Source organism: Astatotilapia calliptera, chromosome 19 (genome assembly GCF_900246225.1).
Source record: "Astatotilapia calliptera chromosome 19, fAstCal1.2, whole genome shotgun sequence".
Taxonomy (NCBI): domain Eukaryota; kingdom Metazoa; phylum Chordata; class Actinopteri; order Cichliformes; family Cichlidae; genus Astatotilapia; species Astatotilapia calliptera.
In genome coordinates, this window is record NC_039320.1 from 21,484,932 (window position 1) to 21,506,132 (window position 21,201).

The window sequence follows — 21,201 nt, forward strand, 5'->3', positions numbered from 1 at the left end:
CTAGACAGGAGGAAAACTCACACGTCGTTGCCTACCACACACACCCACACTGTGCTTAAGTGTACTGTTTCACGTGTATGTGCATTAATGCCTTCTAAATATGCATTTTTGTGTTATTAGTGAAGTCATAGATTTGAATATCAATCACACCGATTTTTTATTTTGGAATTGTATTGACACATTAACTGTGTCCAAATTCACGATGCAGTTGTCAGAATCCATTAATCTTAGTCTTTCTTGTGTCAACGTTTGTCTTTTCATTGCTTTTTGTATGCACGGTTTAATGTTCACACTCATGTTAGTGAGTGTAATAGCATACATTACTGTGCAGCTGATTGTGTACTTTCTATTGACTGTGTAATATGACGTGGCACACGGGCATTTCGTTTTTCTTTGTCATGACAGCAGCAACGCCTCCCACTCAGTCCTGAATGTATGGCTGACTGTGCTGGTTGTGTTTTTTTTGTCATCGCTTCTCTCAGTAATCTGCGGGACTGCACATAACAAATGTCTTCAATCTGTTGTCTAATCATGGCTCAAACCAGGGGAACAATAACACGCCGACATCATACAGCAGATTACAGTGAATCTGCTCTGCTCTCGCAGGGCTTTGCCAAGCTGTTCCGCCGCACTTGGGGGAGGAAAGGAGTCGGAATTTAATAGAATATTCTCAGGTATCACTAATCTGGTTAGTTTCTCTGACAATTCCTCTTCCCTCCAAGTTAAGGAAATGCAAATTGTGCCACTCTAACTTTGAGAAAGTAAAGCTTCATATTTTACAAATAGCAATCATAATAAGATGCAATTCAAGCAATGCAATTTAGGATGAAAAACAGCTATAAAGACGAGTCTCTGAATAATTTCTCCCACTGCTTTTGTCATTATTCCCAGAAAGATGACAGTGTTCGTTTGACGTTCCATTTACAACGGGCTCCTACTGTGGCTGAAAATACAGTTCATTTACATTTAGTTATCAAACTCAAACATGCACAAAATGAATGAGATCCATTCACGCGTAATACATTTAATATTAAAAACGACCGGCACCATATTTTATCTGTATGACCACGCCTTTGGCTTATAACAACCTTTCCAATCTCAGCCCTGCAGAGTCCAGATGTCACTCAGCTGCAGCACTATTACGAAAAATATCAAACAGGGAGTTGAATCAATTGGATGTGGTGTAATGATGTAATCAATATGCATCATGTTCTGTGTTTCTCATATGGCATTTAATCATACTAATGGCTGTTCTTTAAAGTGGTAAGTGAAGCATGATGACACATCTCAAATGCTACACTTGTCCTCTCGCTCTGGTTTAGCTTCAGCTGAACAAATTGACTGCATGCAGTGAGCGAGGCAGCGCCGTGACCTTTTCCCCAAACAGTTCTACAGTACAGCCCGCCTAGAGTTTGATATCTACTGTGTACAACTGAAAAAGATACTGGTTGAACTGACAGCCGACTCCTCTGTTTCTCCTGCAAATAAATCTGTACGTCCTCCGTCCTGCCTCCCCCCCCCCAACCGTACCTTTCTGAATCCACTTGTAGTAGACCCCCAACCAATAAAACGTGATCTTCATAAGTCTTGAGGGGAGAGGTGGGCTAAGTTTGGGGAAATTGCTGCATGGAAAAGGCAATATATGGAATTAGAGATAAGAGAGAGCCGAGGGAACTAGCTGAGGATATTGCCTGCTTAAGGCTCTGATTTACACTCTGGATACGGGGACCGGAGAGGAAAGGGAAGCCCTGAGCCAACTGTTGGCTACAGACATTAGTATATATGGTTAGTAATTAAAATTTCCCACACTGTAATGATGTATTGGTAAAATTAAATTTATCTGGCTGGCAGATTGTGTTAGAAATATTACTGAAAAATGAAATGACAGCTCATTCAAGCGCGAGATTGCCACCAACCAGACACACCTTAGAGGTATAATTTCTCCATCTGCCAGCTTTTACTGTTCCTCCAACACTTACATCCTCCTGCGCATCTCACTTCAGCCATCCTGTCCCCCAGAATCCACAAATATTTGATCTGACATCCTACAAACATGCAGTGACGACCAAATGAGGGACAAAATGGGTTTTGTACTCCGTGGCGAGATTCGGCGCCACCTGATTTTAAGACAGGGTTGGTGAGGTGTCATGTTCACTTCTTCAGTGCTCAACCTGTTTCTCTCAATTTATCTCTCAGCAGTATATTGGATAATAAATGGCATGACATTCAATCAGCATATTTCTGCATCCCCGCGGTATGTGCTTTTGTGTGTGTGTGTGTGTGTGTGTGTGTGTGTGTGTGTGTGTGTGTGTGTGCGCGCTCTCTGTGTGCATACAGTATATTGTAAACTTGATTGATGGATGGATGATGACGGAGGTGTCACGCAAGGACTGCTGTGCATTTTTTTATTTGTCTGCCTGGAAAATGATGCATGCCTCAGATTCGTCCCTACTTAACCCACACACAGATCTATACTTGCACATGATGTGTATACCCACTAAGGAACACGAACACTGTTTTAGCGCAGTCGCATCGTGCATATTGTGTGTTTTTGCCCAGTAGCAGACAGGATAGGCCCATGATGAGGGAGATGTATCGATCACCGAGCAACAGGCAATGTCACTGAAACATACCTAATAGATACTACAAATAAAACACCCATTCCAAAGTTGGAACGCTGTGTAAAATGTAAATATAAACAGAATGCAACGATTTAGTAGCTCCGCAGTGTTTCCACATTTGCCTAACAAGTGAAAAATTGCTGGTTTGATCCCGGGAAATAACTCACATCCCTTTGGGGTTGCATCAGAAAAGGATATCCAGCGTACAAACTGCCAAATCTAACATGCAGAGCTACCCGTTGCGGCAACACCTTGTGAGTAAGGAAGCAGCCGAAAGCAGCTTCTTTTTAATGATTTGCAAATATCATAAAACCATATTTTATATATAGTAGAACACGGAAGACAGAGAAAATGTTCAAACTGAGACATTTTAAAATTTTATGTGGCAACTCAAAAATGTTGGGACATTGGCAACAAACAGATTAAAAAGTATGCGGTAATAAAAAAGAAACAGCTGGAAGAATATTGTGCAACTAATTAGATTAAATGGCAACAGGTTGACATCTTAGAGGGGCAGAATTTCTCAGGAATAAATAAGGACAGAGGTTCACCAGTCTGCAACAAACTGCATCTACAATTTGTTGCACAATTTCAGAATAATGGTCATTAACATAAAATTATGAAGACTTGAATAGTTCATCTACAGGACACAATAAGGGACAAGGCTGAAAATCAGTATTTGACCCCTGTGAACTTTAATTCCTCAGGCAGCACTGCATTAAAAACAGGCTTGATTCTGTCATGGAAATCCCTGCAGGGGCTCAGGAAGACATATGTGAACGTGATCCTGAAACACTGCTGTCTTCTCCGGACCAAAGCTCATTTAAAATGTCCTGATGCAAAGTGGGAAACTGTTCTGTGGTCAGACAAATTCAAATTTGAAATATGTTTTCAAAACATGGACATCGAGAGGAAAAGAACCATCTGCCTTGTTATCAGTGTGTACCTAAAAGGCCTGCATCTCTGATAGTACAAGGGTACATTAACGCCTATTGAGTTGGCACCTTGTGCACTTAAAAAAGTTCCATCAGCGATGAAAGTGTTATACAGGTTTGGGAGCAACATATGCTCCCAAACAGGTGAGATCATTTTCAGGGAAGTCCTTGCATATTTCAGCAAGACAATGCTAAACCACATATATGCACATATCGCTATTACAACAGCATGGCTTCATAGTAGAAGTCCAGGCGCTGAACTGGCCTGTCTGTAGCTCAGACCTTTCCATCACTGAAAGCATTTGGTGCATTATCACACAAAAAATATGACAAAGAAGTCCATGCATCCAGGATCCTACATCAAGCAAGAATAGGACAACATTCCTCTCCCAAAAGTCCAGCAGCCTGTCTATTAAGTTCCCAGATTTATATTAGATAAAATAAAAAAAAATTGATGTGGTTTATTGTGATTAAATATGAGTTTATGAGGTTTGCAAATCATTGCATTCTCTTTTTATTTGCATTTTCAACCCATTTTGAAATTTGGGAGATGGAATTAACTTGACATTTTTAAGGATGTCAGGCTCTTAAATCATTGCAAATGACTTTAGGGTCTTATAGTTGGCAGCTTAATGTTCTTTGAGATGCATTGTTTGTGTAATTTTTATAGCCAGAGTCAAGCTCCTCTTACTCAAATGGGAAATGAACAGTATCCAATTAAAGTGCAAGGGACAATTAGTAGTAAGAGAAAACCAAGAGAAAGTAGTCATATGTATGTATAAAATATCATCCTATGGGATTTTTGTTGAATGTTACCGAGCAGTTTCTGCAGTAATTTTGTAATTTGTACAAATCATCTGCGATCCATTTTTACCATCTACATCAGAAGCCTCAGCAATTTCTAAGAAAACTGCTCTTCATGTGTAAAAAGAAAGAAGGATGGAGAGAAACAAAGAGCCTTTCTGTTTTCAAGCCCTAACTGGCAAGTAAACACAGGAGCCAATCACACTCCTGCTCGCTGCAGTCACATCACTGAGAAGCAATCTGGATCATCTCCACTCAGTCAGGGTGCGTGTGTGTTAAAGCACCCTGCTCAGGGAACTGTTTAGCTGTACGCGTTGTGGATCTCTGAAAACACATCAGCATCCCAGACACCTAATTTCAGCGATCTCCCTCTGCCCCCTCTCTTTTTTTCCCTTCTTCTCTACCTCACTCTGCCAGTCGCCATCTCTCTCCGTCTTTCCGCTGGTCTCCCTTGAGCACACACACACAACACCCATACTCATTACAGTCATTCTCATTGTCCAGGAAGTGGAAGCGATAGCTTTTTCCTAGTTATTTCCATCACCCCTCGGCTTTGCCAGCTCTTAGCCTCCCCTAAGATAATACCCATTTATCCCACAGGGTGTTTACGCAAGCGATTCAGGTTAAGTGACTTTCTGAGAGCAATGACAGACAGCAGCTTTCCTTTATTCAAGGAAAATTGGATTCATCAGCCACTGCTTAATGGTTGCATTCAAGCTTTTGACTACACTCCATCTGACACATTAGTAGGTGTCTGTGGCGTATTTATCCGTGTTTTTGCTCACATGTATGCCTGTATAAATGTCCAAGCCTCATGATCTCAATAAGGGATAGAAAAATATGCTGTTGGTTTTTGCTATCAGCGGTTCAACAACCATAAAGCCCAAAGCTTTTCCATCCCTGAGCCTTATAAAAATCACTCTCCAGCTTCCCCGCCATAAACTACAGCAATAAACAGCCTCACATTCACTATGCTAATTTGCAGGCTTTTTGCATCTTTCTGCCTATTTGCATGAAGTGTGTTTCTAATGTGTTTTACCGGGAAACACGGGGAACAGTAGCTGATCCCAAGGTCATTTCGAAATGTTATTTCGATTCAGCAGCTCTACAGTAGCATGAGCACACACACAAAAAAAACAAAACAACAAAAAAAAACCTTTCACTGATTTTCTCCTTGATTCATTGTTTTTTTATTCCCTTTGTTTTATATCTTCCTTTCTCTCTCTCTCCCTGTTTTGTTTGCGTTCAGGACAAATCTACTATATCTGCCTTGGCACTTGTTCAATTACATGTGAAATGCCCCATTACTTCTTTAGAATGACCTGTGGTCACCACAGAAGAGCAGGTTAAGTGCACTTTTAACACAGACCAACATTTGTCTGTTGCACATAAGGCTATAATAAAACAGAATAAGAGAAGGTTAAAAGCAATTCCGAATTCCTTTTTGTGCCATTTGAACCCTTTGTTTTAGTTTATTACACCCATTTCAGCTACTTATTCTAGCACAAAATGACTGTTTATCATGGAGGATGTTTTCCACTTGTACAACAATGATCTACTCCCTATTCAAACAAGCAGGATGCACATGTTTACACTTTGTGCTGAAAGGATTATTTTGCAAAATGGTTTACTTGTACCAACAAGGACTGCCACACTCTGAGGAACATGTTCTTATAATGGATAAAAACACGAAAAAATATATTTTTTAAAATCAGCAAATGTAGATCATTTAGGCCTAGAAAGCAGAAACTGGGCCCTTTAACTGATTGTAGAAGAAGAAGATGGATGAATGGATAATAATTTATAAGATTTAAATGCTAAATTCATCACTTTAAAGTACGTGACAAAATAAGATCATTTTAAAATGAGATAAATACAACTTTAGATGAACAACACGTGACATATTACACTGTGTCATTATTTATTCAACAAAAACTCATTCAAATTTCAGAAGCACCGTATGGAAAAACTGAGTACACCTTTATTGCTTCCACGGGAATTAGGAGTGTAAGTAGCAGCTGGGTGCTGCTCTTGATTGTCCTTGATTAATTAATCATCAGCAATCGTGAGTGTCTCTGTAAAAGCAGAAGTTTTGTCTGTTTGCTGGTCTGGAGTATTCAGCTATGTGTTAACGAAATGCAACAAGAGCAAAGATATCTGCAATGATTTTAAAGAAGCAACTGTTGTTGTCCATCAACGGATATACAGCCATTTCTAAGCAATTTGAACTCCATCATTCTAAAATGAGAAACATTATTCACAAGTGGAAAATAGCCAAGATAGTTTATGTCCCAGTGAATTCACCCCAAAGTCAGACTGTGCAATGCTCTGAGAAACTGCAGAAAACCCAAGAGCCACATCTCTGATCTCAGAAGGTTGCCAAATGTTAAAGGTCATCACAGTATAATTAGATAAACCACTGCAGGGGTCTTTTGGAAGGATTACTAGCATGGCTCAGGTTTGCAAAGTTGCATCTGAACAAACCACGCGACTTCTGAAACAATGTGTTTTGGACAGATGAGACCAAAGTGGGCGTCTCTGACCATAATGCAAAGTGGCACCAGACACAACCTATCAGCATAAAAGCCTCTAGTAAACACCTATACTAACGTCGAAGTACACTGGTGAAGGGGTGATGATTAGGGCTTGTTTTGCAGCTACAGGACTTGGGCAGTCACTGAGTCAACCATCAACTCCTCTGTATACCAAAGTATTATAGAGTAAAATGTGAGAGCATATGTTGACCCATACAACAGGACAATGATCACAAACACAGCAGCATCTCTACAACAGATTCGCTGAAAAAGAAAAGAATGAAGGTGTTGCAGTGACCTAGTCAAAGTCCAGACCTCAACCTGATTGAAATGTTGTGGCAGGACCTTCAGAGAGCTGCGCACGAACGAAGGCCCGGAAACCTCAACAAACTGAAGCAATGCTGTAAAGAGAAAAAGGCCAAAATTCTTCCACAATGAAGTGAGAGAGAGAATCTGTATCTGTATTGAAGTACAAATGCAGACAAAGAGACATTCAGTTCAAGCAAACAAAAGTAACTTTAATAAAATTTTCTGTGAATAAAAGCTGGCAAACAAAAGGTGTCTGGGAGTTTTCTTTGTTCCCGACAAAGAACCATCCAAAAAGAAAAAGGGGAAGGATGAAAAACACGTGGACACACAAGAAAGGTAAACAGCAAGTTTGATAAAGGACGGAGGAAGAAACACAACACTTTCAAAGAACAGGTGGAAGGATGTTGGACAGAGCAGACAAAGGCACCACTCTTTTTCAAATGTGAATAAGGTGTTTAGTAATAATTGAGCTCCATGTTCCATGTATCTACTTTAGTTAATATTTTTCTTAGTGTGAAATGTTAACAGATATGCTTGTACACTAACTTGAAGAAAAACATAAAATTTAAGTGAAAATAAGAGAAAAATGTATCTGTATAAGAAAAAAATCATATTACATCTTGAGTCATGCCTTTGTTTTACTGGCCCACCTTTCTAATGGATAGCAAGCTATTTCATTCCAGTTTGTTTCACTGGTATAAGGGCTCTCTCATTGTAATTAATATCTGTGGAACAACAAACCGTCACGAGTGCGTGCCTTGTCTCTGATTTATGAAGCATTTAAAAGGTTGCAGGGGGGAAAAAAGACAAAAGGTTCCCAACTAAATAAAGCAGGCCTGAGCCAAGCTCTCACAGCCAATGTCAGAGAGAGAAAGGAGAGGTGAGGGACTGAGAGAAAATTCATGATTAACTTTCATTTCCTATGCCTTATTATTCCTTGCCCAAATGAAATTTCAGAGGAGGAGATAAATCTTCCGGCAGTGCCCGCTTTTTGTGCACCTAATGTCCAGGAATAGCTTCTGCTCGCCATTCCTCAGCTTATCGCTTTAAATTCACAGCAAACTAGCTGTCTAGTTTGGCCTGGCAAACTATGAAAGTCTGCATCACGCTAGTTTGTGTGTGTGAGTGTGTGTTACTGTGAGGAAGACGAAATGATATCAGTCTGACCACCTCTGTTCTGATATTTATAGACATCTATATAAAAGGGTAAATTAGAAAATATCAAAGGATGATGCTAAACAATAACCAAAGGTAATGCTAACACATAGTAACTGCAAAAGCTGTTATATTGCAACAATTTTGTTACGCTTTACGAGCGTCATTGTGTGTCTGTCATGAACATGCAAATTCCAATAATTTTTATGCAGGAGCGTCAATAAAAGTGAACCCATGAAGCACACAAGCTTAATCACACTTTTCTTGGCTGATTTCTGAACGGATGCATGAATAAGTAAGTATCGATGTCATGACTCAACTGTCCCTCCTGCTCATTATTCTATTTTAGTGGAAAAGCCAACTGCCTATTGATGTCTCTAACTGTCGTCTCGCCTGCTTTTTAGAGCAAAATGGGTAACAAGCGCTTTCCTGTTTCTCACTTATTCCAACCAGAGAGTTAGATGGCTGAAGAGAAGATTTGCAAGGTAAACAGACTCAAAATATGATATGTGAGACTGCAAAGTTTTTACTATCTAAGTTTAACTTTAATTCACTGAAAGCTGGAAAATGTGTTGTTTGACCTCCTGGACAAACAACAGAAGCACACTTGCATCTTTTGAGGACTGACTGTGTCTCGCTCATGTCTCGCTTCCTTCTGTCTGTTTGGTCCTCTGCACATGCTCATTATAATCCCTCTTCCTGGCTCGGTTCACTTTCACCCACCAAACTCATTGACTTCTACTGTGAGACGACATCGAGCATACATCAACAGCTCTTTTGGAACCTTTTTGATGTGTTAATAATTTAACAAGTATTACTTAGAATATTGGTGAGAGTTTACAGAGCTCTTTTACAACAGTGCTCTGTGGTTACAGCTTCTTTTTTAATAGCAGATGTCTTTCCTTTTCTCACTGGGTTTTCCTAGCAGCACAGCAGCCATGCAGAGATGTTTTCTTGCCTCTAAATTAGGGCTGCCACGATTTGTCGACTAGTCACGATTACGTCGACTATCAAAATCGTCGACGACTGATTTAATAGTCGATGCGTCGTTTGAAGCTTTGTAAGATCACAAAAGACGCAGGAATAAGTGGCAGGATTTAAGAGTGTAATAACGGACTGAAACAGAAGATGGCAGCATTGCATGTACAAGGATGTCAGCTACCGTTAAACCCCGAAGAAGAAGAAGAAGAAGAAGAAGCAGCTGTGTCCCAGAATTCATAGCGCGGCCCAGCGCAGTTTCCAACAATGGCGGCAGCTAGTTAGTTTTAATGTTACTCTTATTATTCTTTCTGGGTCACAAAATAAACATTTAACATATTTTCAGGCGAGAATGTAACTGTGTAAACCTCAAATATCTGCTTAGTTTATCAGGACACCACATATTTTCAAAAGCGCTCCAACGTTTTCGGAGACATCTGTTACCCACTAGCTCGTTAGCGAGCCGGGGGCTAGGCTCACTAGCGCCATGAGAACACCGGACTCCCCGCAAATCGTTTTCAAACCCACCGCCGTCTTTCGCTATTCAGGTTAAATATATATGAGTTACTTAGATAACTTAAAATGTTATTGTTTGGCTTTTTTTTTTGTATTTTATTTGTTCCTGAGTAAATCAGTTTGTCTGAGATTAAAGTTATAGTTTTTACACAGCTGAATAAACGTCAAGCAGACAGCTGATTATCAGAAGTGTGAGATGCTCCAGAATATACTCCAGTGTCCTGTTATATTTTAGATAGCAAGGAGTTTATTAAACTTCACCGAAACAATCTGCAAATTTCATTAAAATTTAATAAACTATCTTGTCTTTATTTTTAGTTAGCACAGACCTTAAACACTTAAAGCTGTAAGCTAATGATAGTTATATAAGAGCAGATGCTGCTGGTGCAATAAGCTGTAGTTTTACGTCCAATGGATGATGATCTGATTAGTCGACTAATCGCAAAAATAATCGGTGACTAGTCGACTATCAAAATAATCGTTTGTGGCAGCCCTACTCTAAATCCATCCACAGCCTTAACAAGAAGCTTTTGTCCTGAGTTACAGCAGGATTCAGGGACAGTTGAGCTTGTACGGGTGCATTGTGGGTCATTAGCTTGTGATTGGCACACCTTGTAGCGGTTGGTTCAAGCTGGAATGAACCAACCACTCAGGTATCCTCAGGGTATCTTCAAGGCAAAATTAAGCTTATGATAATCAATAGTTAAATTGTGTAGTCACCTTGAGGTAAATTGGAAAAAAATCACAACACACATTATCAGGTCCCAGCAAGTCCTTCAGCGAAAATATATTGGTTGTTTTGTTTCTACTTTATGATATTAACCCTTTAAGTATAACTGAAACGAAGTGTAATATAGTGCAACAATGTCCAGCTGCCCTAAAGAAGGACAGATTTTCAGCCAGATGTAAAAACATGTATGGGAGGAAGTTTTGCTCACTATTTGCTTGTCTTTGAGTCTGTTTTTTACAGCCTTGCATTTAAGGTAAGTTTGATCGCAGGGCGATCGTGGCTCAAGAATTGGCAGTTCGGCTTGTAATCGGAAGGTTGCCGATTCGAGCCCTGGTTCCGACAGTCGCGGTTGGGCAAGACACTTCACTCATTGCCTACTGGTGGTGGTCAGAAGGCCCGGTGGCGCCAGCGTCCGGCAGCCTCGCCTTTGTCAGTGCGCCCCAGGGCAGCTGTGGCTACAATGTAGCTTGCCATCACCTATAGATAGATAGATAGATAGATAGATAGATAGATAGATAGATAGATAGATAGATAGAAGTTTTAAATAGTGAAGTATGATAAGGTAATATTTGATATTTGTCTAAACTAGTACATAACTTGTGCTTTGTGCTGTTCATCATCAACATTAACTCATATAAATTTATATTATATACTGGAAAATAATCTGATTTTACACAGGTAAAGCCAGTTTTGGTTGTACCTCCTTACTCCTAGTCTGCTAGACTGGTAAGTTTCATCCTGTGTTAAGATCACTGCACATTAAATATTGAAATATTCTCACATTTGACATTGCTTAACTTTATAATTCAACAGTAGGTTTCAGTGACAGGTTTTCCATTGTGCATAGAGGATAAACAATGAAAGAAAGCGGATGTTTTTTCTTTTCTTTTTCCATATCAGCCTTTAACTTTAACCTACATTTGCCGGTGGGATAACCTCTCAGAGAGTTTGCTCTCGCCTTGAAGAAAGAACAGCAACCACTTTTCCACATTGCTTTAAAATAAATTTGCAGATTTTCAGCAAAAACCTTAACAAAAGTTCCCGATCACATTGTCAAACTTCTAAGCAATGACTGAGACTACTAAAGCTAAATTATTTGTTTTGTCTTCTGAAGGAGGATATACTACAATCAGGCTGCAGTCAAGTGATTTAACATTTGAACATTTAAATCAATATAATATAACACAATTCAATTTGACTGAATCTCAGCAGGATGCTGATTACTTTTCTATATCTAGGCTTACCATAAACTCACATTTGATTAGGGCTCTGTCGTAAAGACTGTGAAAAATATAATTAAGACACACTGCAGAATGAAACGGGAAAAGTCATCATGAGCCTTGGGAAATTTTGTGATCCAGTTTATGGTTTGGAAGTGCCCGAGATTTGCTTGCCCAGCGCCTGCTTTGTCAGGACAGTCATATTTCCCATCGTTCATTGATATTCATGATGCCTGAGACTGAGCCATTTGTTCACTTTCTGTGCCAACTACGGTCCACCCACCAGTTATGAAAATTTATGGGCATGTTTGGAGACCGTGGAGACTCATTACAATATCAAGGAGAAACAGCGGACCAAGTATATGTCGTCTCCGAGCACCTTTGAATTATCTATCTTGCCTCATCCTCCAGCCTCGCCTGCACATACGGTGCACTATTTGTGTGCTTGCTCATACTGTACCGCTGCAGTGGGAGGATGGCTCACACCAACAGGCACTTCTGTCAAATATGTGGAAATACATTCAGCTTGGCATTATCTCTCTGTAATTATAGGTATGGAGGAGATCTGTACACTATCGGTGCTGCAGGTGGTAATTAATCTCATACATAAATGGAAGTGATTGACAGACAACAATGGACATGTGAGATAAATATAGTAGCTCTACCTCAATTACTCTTACTTTCTATCAGGTGGCTACGTCTAATGAGTGAGCATAATGATTGACTGCTTGTGTTTGTTAATTACCTCCTATTTTCAGTGTACTATAAATAATATATGCATTTTACAATAACAAAATACATCAGTACATCAGATTTTGGTTTTCAGATTAACCTGATTTACCAGATTAAGATTGGTGGTTCAGGCTCTCAGTCCATAGGGGCTGGACCCTGGCGTGCTGCAGCACATAACTGGAGGGATGTTTTATTTCTTTCCCTGTGTGCATATATAATTTGCGTGTGGGTGTATGTGTTTTGCATATGGCCCCCTGTCATACTGTGGGCAGCAGAAACAGGGTCCCTGTGGCTCGCTGTATGTACTGTGTTTGCGTGAGTGTATGTTTGTGTCCTTATGCCGCGACTGCTAATTCTGCCTGCAGTTATGTCTTTGCAAATCCCCCCATATTCGCAGACATTTGCAGCTCTCTTCTGTTTGACTTTCTTTGTCTTGGCTGCCAGTTCAGTCAAACAGGTATACACGAGCAGCGTATCCGCTGACACAAAAACAAGCGAACAAAAACAGAAAATGTCTCTGTGCACGCAGCGTCGGCAGATGCTTTTATGAGTGTGTTGGCAGTATCTGTGTGGGTGTGTAATTGCCATCAGACTTGGATCAAACAAATTCATAGATTTTGGGAAGACTGAACTTGTTGATGGTGTGTGCTGCCTGCAGCAGGCTCATCTCAGCAAGGATTTGAAACGCTGCTTAAATCTGGGAGAGAGGATGGGCAGGGCGCAGAGAAGGCCTTTAAGGGATGTATCACGTTCTCAGGCCATTAGCCTTCTGGGGTTTTTGTCTGCTGCTTCTTGGTTTCTGTTGGTGGCACGGTCAATAGTTAATTAAAGGCTGACACAAGAGAGGAGCCTTCATACTCCTGGAGTGTGGAACGGTTCTGATTTACTTCACTTTCTCTTTTTTTACTTTTAATTTTATGGTAATTTCTGGTTTCATACAACTTATTAAAACTAGTTTCTGCTCACCGATAATAATAATAATAACACTGCAGGGACTTAGCTACTCAGTTTACATCCAAAGCTGATGATTCATGTTTTACATCATTTGTTGACTTTGCCCTAATAGTTTAGCCTTCATGTCTGAAGGCAAATGGTAAGTCATGATGGAGGATGGGTGTGCATTCTGCATGTTTGACTGTTATTCGGGAGACTGGAATTAATGCCACAAACTTATAATTAAAGAAAAAAAAAACTGATTAAAATTACCAGGAAAAAACATCGTACTGTCAGTACGAGAGCTGACTCTTTGTAACCACCTTACCTTGTAGCTTATGTATTTCTGAGAGTTACTTTCTCATGTTTTGCACACATTTACCGATCAAGAAGCACACTCTTCTACATAAATTTAGACTTTAGAGTTAATTTAACTAAAGAAAAGTAAAATCCACATCCTTTTCCTGTTACTACTGGAGTCCCCCAGGGATCTGTACTGAGCCCTCTTTTATTTCTCATCTATGTACTTCCTCTTGGTCATATCTTCCATAAATGCAATATCAGTTTTCATTATTATGCTGATGGCACCCATCTCTACCTGTGTATCAAGCCTACCTGTGCTCTACCACCCACTGCCCTCTTTGTTTGCCTCCAAGAAATCAAATTGTGGTTCTCATGTAACCTTCTCAAATTAAACAGTGATCAAACCAAGGTCGTCCTCATTGGCACCTTGTATTAATGTAACAGTTGACAACTGTTCAATTTCTCCTTCCCCTCAGGTCAAGAGTCTAGGTGTCATCTTTGACAGCGTGCACTCTTTTCAAGAGCATATCAGTAACATCACTGGGTCCTCATACTTCCATCTTCATAACATTAATCACCTCTGTCCATCTTACGTTGATTACACATTGATTGATTACTTTAACTCTCTTCTTTTTGGTCTTGCTCTCAAGTCCATACATAAACTTCAACAGGTCCAGAACTTTGGTGCTTGCATCACGAGATCTCTTTCCATTATTCACATTACGCCTGTCCTTCAGCAGCTCCATTGGCTTCCAGTTAACTATTGTGATGATTTCAAACTTCTGCTCCTCACCTTTATGGGAACCCATAACCTCATTCTGCAGCACCTCTCCAAAATGCCATTAATACTCACAGTTTTTTTTCTCCTTCTTCTCTTCATTTCACCTACCTACATCTACTATGTGGTCTAGCCTTCAGTTGTTCTGCTTCTCCCCCCTGGAATTCCCTCCCACCAGATATTTCCAGCATTAACTCGCTCAATTTTAAAATCCTGTCTCACAATGCACTTCTTTAAACTGGCTTATTCACTCTGATTGTCTTCTTCATGTAGCACGAATCTTCTGTTTGCAGTGATTTTAAATATTTTACATCAGTTTTTTTAATTTGACAGATATTTTTGTCTGTTCTTACTATTCATCACCAACATAATTATCCAGAAACAGACAATCTTGAGTTTACAGGGAGTGCAGAATTATTAGGCAAGTTGTATTTTTGAGGAATAATTTTATTATTGAACAACAACCATGTTCTCAATGAACCCAAAAAACTCATTAATATCAAAGCTGAATGTTTTTGGAAGTAGTTTTTAGTTTGTTTTTATTTTTAGCTATTTTAGGGGGATATCTGTGTGTGCAGGTGACTATTACTGTGCATAATTATTAGGCAACTTAACAAAAAACAAATATATACCCATTTCAATTATTTATTTTTACCAGTGAAACCAATATAACATCTCCACATTCACAAATATACATTTCTGACATTCAAAAACAAAACAAAAACAAATCAGCGACCAATATAGCCACCTTTCTTTGCAAGGACACTCAAAAGCCTGCCATCCATGGATTCTGTCAGTGTTTTGATCTGTTCACCATCAACATTGCGTGCAGCAGCAGCCACAGCCTCCCAGACACTGTTCAGAGAGGTGTACTGTTTTCCCTCCTTGTAAATCTCACATTTGATGATGGACCACAGGTTCTCAATGGGGTTGAGCTCAGGTGAACAAGGAGGCCATGTCATTAGTTTTTCTTCTTTTATACCCTTTCTTGCCAGCCACGCTGTGGAGTACTTGGACGCGTGTGATGGAGCATTGTCCTGCATGAAAATCATGTTTTTCTTGAAGGATGCAGACTTCTTCCTGTACCACTGCTTGAAGAAGGTGTCTTCCAGAAACTGGCAGTAGGACTGGGAGTTGAGCTTGACTCCATCCTCAACCTGAAGAGGCCCCACGAGCTCATCTTTGATGATACCAGCCCAAACCAGTACTCCACCTCCACCTTGCTGGCGTCTGAGTCGGACTGGAGCTCTCTGCCCTTTACCAATCCAGCCACGGGCCCATCCATCTGGCCCATCAAGACTCACTCTCATTTCATCAGTCCATAAAACCTTAGAAAAACCAGTCTTGAGATATTTCTTGGCCCAGTCTTGACGTTTCAGCTTGTGTGTCTTGTTCAGTGGTGGTGGTCTTTCAGCCTTTCTTACCTTGGCCATGTCTCTGAGTATTGCACACCTTGTGCTTTTGGGCACTCCAGTGATGTTGCTGAAATATGGCCAAACTGGTGGCAAGTGGCATCTTGGCAGCTGCACGCTTGACTTTTCTCAGTTCATGGGCAGTTATTTTGCACCTTGGTTTTTCCACATGCTTCTTGCGACCCTGTTGACTATTTTGAATGAAACGCTTGATTGTTTGATGATCACGCTTCAGAAGCTTTGCAATTTTGAGACTGCTGCATCCCTCTGCAAGATATCTCACTATTTTTGACTTTTCTGAGCCTGTCAAGTCCTTCTTTTGACCCATTTTGCCAAAGGAAAGGACGTTGCCTAATAATTATGCACACCTGATATAGGGTGTTGATGTCATTAGACCACACCCCTTCTCATTACAGAGATACACATCACCTAATATGCTTAATTGGTAGTAGGCTTTCGAGCCTATACAGCTTGGAGTAAGACAACATGCATGAAGAGGATGATGTGGACAAAATACTCATTTGCCTAATAATTCTGCACTCCCTGTATTGACGTCACAAGCAGTTTACTGGGTTACCTTAAGCAGCCACTATATCGAGCAGACATGAGAATAACAATGAAATAAGTTAGAATTCTGAAGGTGTTAGAATTTGTAAATACATAAGCAGTAAACCTTCACAGCAACGGGGTGTTTTCACAGTAGATATTTTGACTTGTCGGAGCATGAACAGCATAATAACACTAAAGATGGCTCCGTTTCATGTCTCTCTAAACCATATCAATAAAGCAGCATAAACATCCACATTAAATTCAGCCAATATTAATTACCCCTGTGTTTTCCCTGCTAAGACACATCAAAATGTTTGCCTGAACAATACCCTCTCAAATGTATGTTCCTTCGCATCCCTTAAGTGCTCTTTGTGAGTTCTCCATACCTCCACTTTCTCTTCATCGTGCTCTGGTTTATTTATCTACAGAACACAAGAGCTCCTCATGGGAAATAACAGCAATTAGACCTCTGGCTGTCAGATCCTTTGATATTTACTTTTGATGGGCTGCCCTCTATATGTACTTGGTTTGATTGGCTCGCAGCCTGCTGGCCGCTGCGGTTTGATGGAACGTAAACCATTGTTCAGCTTTTTAAGATCGACAGGCATTTTGGTGCCAGTTTATCCTCCATCGGCCCTGAATATCTCAGTTGTTACTGACCACAGAGCAATCCAGGGTGCCCTGTTGATTGCTTGCCCACAACACCAGTTCCCTTTCAGTGGGGAGCAAACATCTTTCAACTAATGATCTACTTTACATTTGTTTTAATTAGGTGTATTTAAATAGCTCCGAGCAATAATTAACTAGCCAGAGCATCAAAGTGGGAGTAAGTGATTGAGTAAGGCTTTTTTCTGTTGTGGTGTGTTGTTGTTGTTTTGCTTCTGCAGCTCGTTCCATCCGCCAGGGCATGGTGCCAACACTGCATTAAAGAGGAGCTTGTTCTTTCTCCCCCTCTTCGTCTCCTCTGAACATCTCCAGAGGAGAAAGGGGCCGCCTCTGGTAGCCTCCCATCACCTGTGTGACAACAAACAACCCTGCTGCGGAGCAGGTGCAGAGTGAACGGATGGGACAGGCTAACACAAATATGATTGAAACGACAGATGAACAACTGAAGGAAAATGGGAGGGAAAGCATGACACAGGGAAGGAGGGGAAAGGCGGGAAGAAAAGAGGAGGAGAAAAGAGGTGAAGGTGGGTGGATGCTTCCAGGGCACGGCGCAAGATGGTGTTTGAAGTGCTCCGGGGTTCTCTTCCCTTTATTGTCTCTTTTAATGAGCCTTTTATGTTCTTGTGTATTTTACACACCATGCGATGGTCGCTCAACGCCTCCTTCACGGCCATCTGATGGATCTGTTCTTTTTTATCCCGCTATTCACCACTGCATGTAAATTTAATTATAAGCATCTGGTTAGCGAATAGAGCTAATTAGCAGATAGGGGCTAGAACATCAGGTCAGAGGCCCTCCTCTCCCTACCACTCATCCACTCACCCTCTTTCCCTCAGGCAGAGATTATGCCGCTTTTTTGGACCGATGTCTTGGCTGTGTTTATGTTTCTAGTTATCAGTTTTTAGGACAGAATAGATGCAGCAATAGCAATTTGCGTGGAGAAAAATAAGGTTAGGATAGCTGAAAAGCACTTCAAAACATAACTAGGACCGAGCTGTCAGGAAAATGAGATGAATAACATTCAGAATTCAAAGGCACTGTGGACTTATAGGAAAACAAGAAGTGTATAATTAGAGGATATTGGTGAATTCTGATTGAGGTGAGCGCATAGTCCATTAAAAGGGTTAAGTAAAAAAAAAGGAAAAAGACAGTGATTCCAGAAAGTCCAAAGAAACACAAAAGTTTGCTTTCAAAGATTCTGTGTGATTTCAAACAGTGTTCGCTCAGAGCCAGGAGCTTCTCCTTGGGCATGTTTTCCACCAAAATATTGCCTATAATGATGCAGCCTGCAGGGCCTAGAGGTATCCCCACAGACTTTTAAATTAAGCTCTTTTTTCTGCACTCTTAGTACTTCAAAACTTAAAAGAAGCCCACCCACTCAGCGAGATATTTTCTTTTAGTTTAGCTTGTGGATAGATGGTCCTGTTATATTTTTTTCCTTTTTCTAAAAAGTCAGGGCTATTTGTCTTTTCTAAATTGACAAAGACTTCTTGAAAGATTGATTCATTCATTTGTTCGGTGGTATTTAAAGGCTCGCAGGAAGAATAAATGCGCCCCCAGTTTCTGTACCATGAAATGATCTGACAGCTGATGTTCAAATACTGATTCTCTTACTGTCTCTTTGTCATGTGATGGAAAGCTTCGACTTGCCCCATTTCAGCAATCATTGCGTCCTTTAGCAGCAGGTTATAGCTCATTGTCTATTGATGTTTTGCTACCAGCTAGAGCATCCGGGGATCTTTGGGCTGTTATTTGACCTTTTTTATCAGCATAAAATCACCAATTAGTGGTTAACATGAACATTAGCCCCCTGTCTAACCCCTCTGCCTTCCCGAAGCCCTGAAAGAAATAGCCTTGGTCAAACAATGACAATTCTGTTCAATATGTCAGTTTAGACCCCACTAAATAGATGTGATGTTTTAATGAGGAGCAAAGGGACGAGACAGGCGAGATGGAGGAGGGTGGGAAGCAGGAAAACATGTAAGGAACAGGAGGAAGTGCTTTCTTACCTTGAAGGAGGACACGAGTCATTTAATTGTGTTGTAATGGAGGTCATTGCTTACATGGTCTCTTGGCAGCCACCAACCCCTCGGTCCCCCCAGCCAGTCCCATATTCTCCAAGGCTGCATGACTGAAATGTCGGACGTCTGTTGAAAAGATGAAGAGCGATCACGGAAGAGGGTGAAACAGAACACAACATGGAGGACATCTAAGTCCTTGTTTCATTTAGTCCTCTGGTCACATGGGGGGGTGGTGACTGACAGTAGAGGTGACTCGCCTGTCTGCTCAGCTGATTGTCTTGCTGACTGACTTTGTCAGTCTTGTCCTTTTCTTTACAATACTCGAAAAAATTAAAGCTAAGTCTAAAGAGAAGCTTAGACCCAGAAACTGAAGTGAAATAAGGTTGCACTGTATGTATTTGTAAAGGCACTTTTGGACAAAGAGGTCGCTGCCACAGAAAAGAGGTCAAACTCAATATCACACAGGGAGTTAAACAGGAAACACACAGGACAAGTTACTTGTTTTTTTTAACCTACATGTCCTTATAAAAACAACAATTAAAATGTTTTTTGCGCAATGGGCCGCAACTTTTTGATATAACCAAAACAACACACAATAAGTGGCAGCCTAATGGCAAATAAAAGAAGTGGTTGTGGACTTAACGTTTTATTTAATTCATTGAGAAAGAATTGTGTGACATTATGAGCGCTCCACCTCCCCCTCTCCCTGTAAATGCAACATATGCAGAGGCCTCAAACATTAGGCGAGGGGGCAGAATGAGAAAAGGAAGTGGAGAAAGCATAAACAAGTCAGGTCTGGCTGAGTGAGCAAGCTAATTAACTCGAAAAACTATAAAAATGTAAATTGCAATTTGCTTCCGTGGGCATCTAATTAAAGCCACTGGAATGTTAAGGACCAAATTGAATTTGCTAAAGAAGAGGAAAAATATATGATTTTGCCATATTGTCAGGTATTGATCGCCTACAGTGGTCTCCCTCACAGCAGAAAGGGAGCGAGTGAGAGAGAGACAGAAAGACACGGAGAGTGAGGTGTGGATGTGAACGGGAAGCAAAGAGAGAGGAGGGAGGTGATGCAGAGAGGAGGGTGCTGATGAGGAGGTTTGTACAGCGAGAGCTAGGGAGACTTCTACGGTGAGCTAAGTGTTCCTACAAAAGCAAAACAGTTTGGCAGAGAAAATGTGACAACAAAACACAGTGCTCACCAGAGACAGAGGATGTAATCAGAGCCAAATGGCCCTCCTAATACTCCACAGGTGCTCAGCGCAGACGGTTACCTGATACATGGAAAAATAATATGAAATTACTGGGACCTGCTACAAATCCTCATAAGGTTCACCAAGCCTCTTAGATCCTCCATGGCCCTGGAGTTAATTGTGTTAGCTTAATTGGTACAGTGTATGTATGATACTTCGTTGTAATTATTGTGCATGGAAAATTATTGTGGTTTATCTCGTTATATCATGTCCTCTGGGCATGTGATTAGTGTGTATACTTGCTGAGCTGGCGTGTGCACGCCAGCGCGTGAATATATCTTTGCTGGTGTGTGCGTGCACTTGCATATGCCCATGCATAGAGGTAAATAAAAGATTATCCCTCGTGCGTTACCGCTGAAAAGGAGGAAAGCAGCTGATTCTAAATGCCAGTCCATTTCTCAACCTCAAACTTGAGGTGAATGAGGGCAAAAAAAAGAAACCCAAAGGGAAAGCTAGCCAGCAACTACACACACTTTATCTTTTACACATTCTGTTTTTATTTTATGGCTGCGCAGCTCTGAATATTTAAGCTGTCATTATACCAGATGGGCACAGGAAGGCTGAGGATTGTATTAAATTAAATGCTCTTAAATAACTGATCAACAGCAAGCGTGAGCACCTCGCTAAGAGCAGACGTTTTGGCAGTTTGCTCCCTGAGCCATTTCTATGTGTTAAAACAATGCCAAGGAGGAAAAACATGTGCAGTGATCTTAAGTAATCATTGTTGCCCATCAATCTGGGAACGTCATTTC